The sequence below is a fragment of the Pinus tabuliformis genome, chromosome 8 (genome assembly GCF_031772625.1).
Source record: "Pinus tabuliformis cultivar Carrire ecotype Pingquan chromosome 8, CPIR1, whole genome shotgun sequence".
Classification (NCBI taxonomy): Eukaryota; Viridiplantae; Streptophyta; class Pinopsida; order Pinales; family Pinaceae; genus Pinus; species Pinus tabuliformis.
The window spans coordinates 1,373,110,134-1,373,113,672 of record NC_142294.1 but is presented as its reverse complement, the minus strand read 5'-3'; the positions used below and the strand labels follow the sequence as shown (position 1 = coordinate 1,373,113,672).

The 3,539-nt window shown below is 36.0% G+C and overlaps 1 long non-coding RNA gene across 5 annotated transcripts; it reads left to right on the top strand.

The window, feature by feature from the left end:
- Window positions 1-400: 400 nt before the first annotated feature.
- Window positions 401-1,270, top strand: LOC149240620 (uncharacterized). 5 transcript variants are annotated; one of them, XR_016245543.1, is made up of 3 exons: window positions 401-672; window positions 815-860; window positions 976-1,270. It is a non-coding gene; the product is annotated as an uncharacterized LOC149240620 (long non-coding RNA). The 5 variants fall into 5 exon arrangements; XR_016245544.1 differs by having other exon boundaries at window positions 957-1,270; XR_016245542.1 differs by having other exon boundaries at window positions 401-722.
- Window positions 1,271-3,539: the final 2,269 nt, after the last annotated feature.

Here is a 3,539-nt window from a genome sequence, read left to right as displayed (position 1 = left end):
AGATAAAAATTATACTCAATGAATATGCTTTTAGGACGCTCATATTAGAATTTTCATATTTAAATATAGATATTTATAACCAGCATAGATCCATCTTAAATAAAGATCTAACATGAGCCGAGAGGCATCTTGTAACACCTAATAATTTATTCCAAATAGTTTATTCCAAGTCAATTCATAAATACATAAATAACAATAATAAAATACCACCCAATTATTAAACATCACTAGTAATAGATCTTATGTTTTATAAACTGTATAACTATGACTCCTATAATGTAATGAATAATTAGTCCTTGCAAATTTGACATATAATACAATTGGCATGGCTTACATTATGACTCATAAATAAGTTAATGACCATGGAGCATTGGGAATGGTTCTCGAGGCCATCCTTGTGCCCTCCAGGTGTGCTCCACAAGGTCTGCCACACGGAAGCCATCCCACAGTCGTTATTCAATTGGGAAATCTGACGGCTCAAGTATTTTGAATCGTAGTTAGGGTAACTTTTGATAGGCGGATGGACGAGCACAGTCGTTCGTTGCAACGCCTTGTCAAGAAAATGACTTTGCAACCTCTTCATGCTCCTACTTCCTGTAGCCAGAAACCTAGCCAGACGTTGTCACAGTTATTAATCGATACTGCCTTTACAATGTTTCTCAGGCTTATACGGTGGGTTGACATGGTCTCCAGTGCTTTTCCTTGGCTTTTCCTGGGAGAAGGTTACTCCTAGTCCCTTCTCTCATCTCAGTTTACTGTAGACTTACCCATTGATGATAGTCATGGCTCAGAAGAATCGTTTCTCTTCTTGCAGACGTTTGGGTCACAAATTAGGGCTACCCTCGTTACGACAGACTCAGGTAATGAGGGTTTTTACTGTAACATGGATGAATTGTGCTTTTGTTCATTTTATCTCTTTAGCGTATAACTAAGGTTTTGGGTTTTCTTGTTACGAGTGAGTCGGTCGATCTCCAGGGGGTTTGTGATGGCAGCTAGTCCTGGGTACTCGGTGATGACCCAACCTCATGGATTGCCAGGTTGATTTCTGGTTACGTTATGGTCATTCTTGGGTTTTGTATGGTCATAAGTCCACTCAATAATGTTAAGGGGATTCTCCTGGTTTACTGTTAATAAATGTATAAATTTTTCCACTTAGGGAAGGACTAGGTAGTCCCGAGACCCATTTTTATTAGCCTGTTGGTTTGGCCAAGATCTATGCAATCCTTTACAATTTCTCTTCTTCAGACTTTTAAGAACGAAGGGTTTTATCTTTGTTGTTCTCATTTTCAAGTTGAGGGTATATTTATGCATGTCTCTATTTTCGATTCTCAGTTCAAACTGGTTCCATGTTCTGTTATGCCATTGTTAACTCATTAACTTATATGGTATAAACTTGGTTTACTAAGATTTTCTTCCTTTCTGTTAATTTCTCTGCACCGGGTGGATATTGCTGGTGCTGTTTTAAGAGTACGAGGATTATTAAAGTAACAGGTTTTCTGGTTGTTTGAATTACACTTGTTGTCTGTATTTTATTTACAACCCTACTGAAATTAGCATCGGTTAGTTTATGACATATTCTTGTTACTGGTTTAGCTCCATTAATATATAACTATTGTAAGTTTTCTCCACAAATTTCTAGTTGTCTAATGTTATATATCGGGATTATCTATCTACATTTCTTTTCCTAGGGTCCTAAATGATCACATTAACCTCTATTTCAGAACATTAACACTTGAGATTCAATTAATGGTTCCATATTTTGAAATGTGTTATCTCCAAGATTATCAATAGCCCAAAGGGTTTCTTTCTCATGTCGAGTTCATTAGCAGAAATTCTTGGCGATTATGCATTTTGTATCCACCAGATAAACCAGCTCACAAAAAGATAGAAAAGATAGATTGACGCCTCAGAAAAAAACCTCTTCGAGGGGGCAACCTCCTTTACATTACAAAAATGAATAATTCTTCGATGAGACAAATGACAAAACCTCCTTTCTATATATAGGAGTCTAAGGGGTCATAATATAATCAAGCCGACATAACAATAATAATGTAAGGGCACAATAATAACAATAATGGGCTTCTATGGGGCACAATAATAACAATATGGGGACTACATGGGTACAACAATATAATAAGGGGGTTGTACTAATACCAATAAGGGGTTACACTAGTAGTATAGGGGCCTAACATGCCCCTCTCCTTCAAAAAGTGTTGTCCTCAATGCTTGAGTAGTTCTTGATGCTTCTGTATAAAATTATTGTCCCCTTATGTGAAATTTTCAGTGGGTGAGTTCTTCTACTTGATGAGATACTCTGAAATTGATCGATTTCGTAGCTGTCGGGTTCTTGTTTCTGTGACTGCTCCAGGTTCTAATATGGTTTTTCCTTCCTCTTCAAGTTCTGGCAATATTGTTTGAATTGGGATGTTTTGCAACTTTTGAATGAGTGGTCACACTTCATCTTCCTTCTTCCATTCATCCCTTGCTTCATTTATCCAATCTGGTTGGATAATAGAAATAGCACAAAATAATGCTTCCACATCCTCATCCTTTCTTGAGAGTGCATCTACAACAAAAATTTTCTTCGCTTTTCTGTAGATGATGTCAAAGTCATAACCAAATATATTTGTGACCCATTTTTTCTATTCTCCTAAATATAATATTTGTTCTAAAAAGTATTTAAGACTATCATGATCCATTTTTACCTTGAAGTGTCTTGCCATTGGGTAAGGTCGCCATTTCTTAAGTGCATGTAGTATTGCCAACATTTCCTTCTCATAAATAGCTTGCTTGAGATGTAGTCGTAAAAATACCCAATCACCTATATCATAACCTTTTTCATTGCGATGATGATCTAACTATTGTTTCATTCTATTCTGCACCAAAGTGGCGTTATCCTTTAAAAGTTGGAGAACTTGTTGTTGATGCTCGATGTGATCTTTCACTACTTAAACCTTTTTCTTCTTGATATGTCCTTCTATCTTAAGAGTTTGAGGAGTGGTAGTTTCTTCCAATTGTTTACAAGATATGCTCGGATTGATTTCTTGATGCTCGATGTGATCTTTCACTTCTTGAACATTTTTCTTCTTGATATGTCCTTGTATCTTAATAGTTTGAGGAGTGGTAATTCCAGCCAATGCATTACAAGATATGGTTAGATTCATTTCTTCTTTCTCGATGTGATCTTTCACTTCTTGAACCATTTTCTTCTTGATATGTTATTCTATCTTGAGAGTTTGAGTGGTAATTCTTTCCAATGCTTTACAAGATATGGTCAGTGTATATCCTCTTCTTTTGATGTTTCTTGCTCATTTTCTTCCTCCTCTTCATAATCTATGTAAAATAATTTCTTCTCAGCACACTTATGACCTTTAGTGCATTTTCTATCACAACTGTAACAAAGCCATTTTTCTCTTTTTTCTTCCAATTGTTGTGGTGTAAACCTTGTAGGTTGTGGAAGGCTAGTAGAAAAAACACTTCCATAATTATAGTCGTGAGTGGTGGGATTCTTTGTTTCCATAATTTCGCTTTCAATTTTT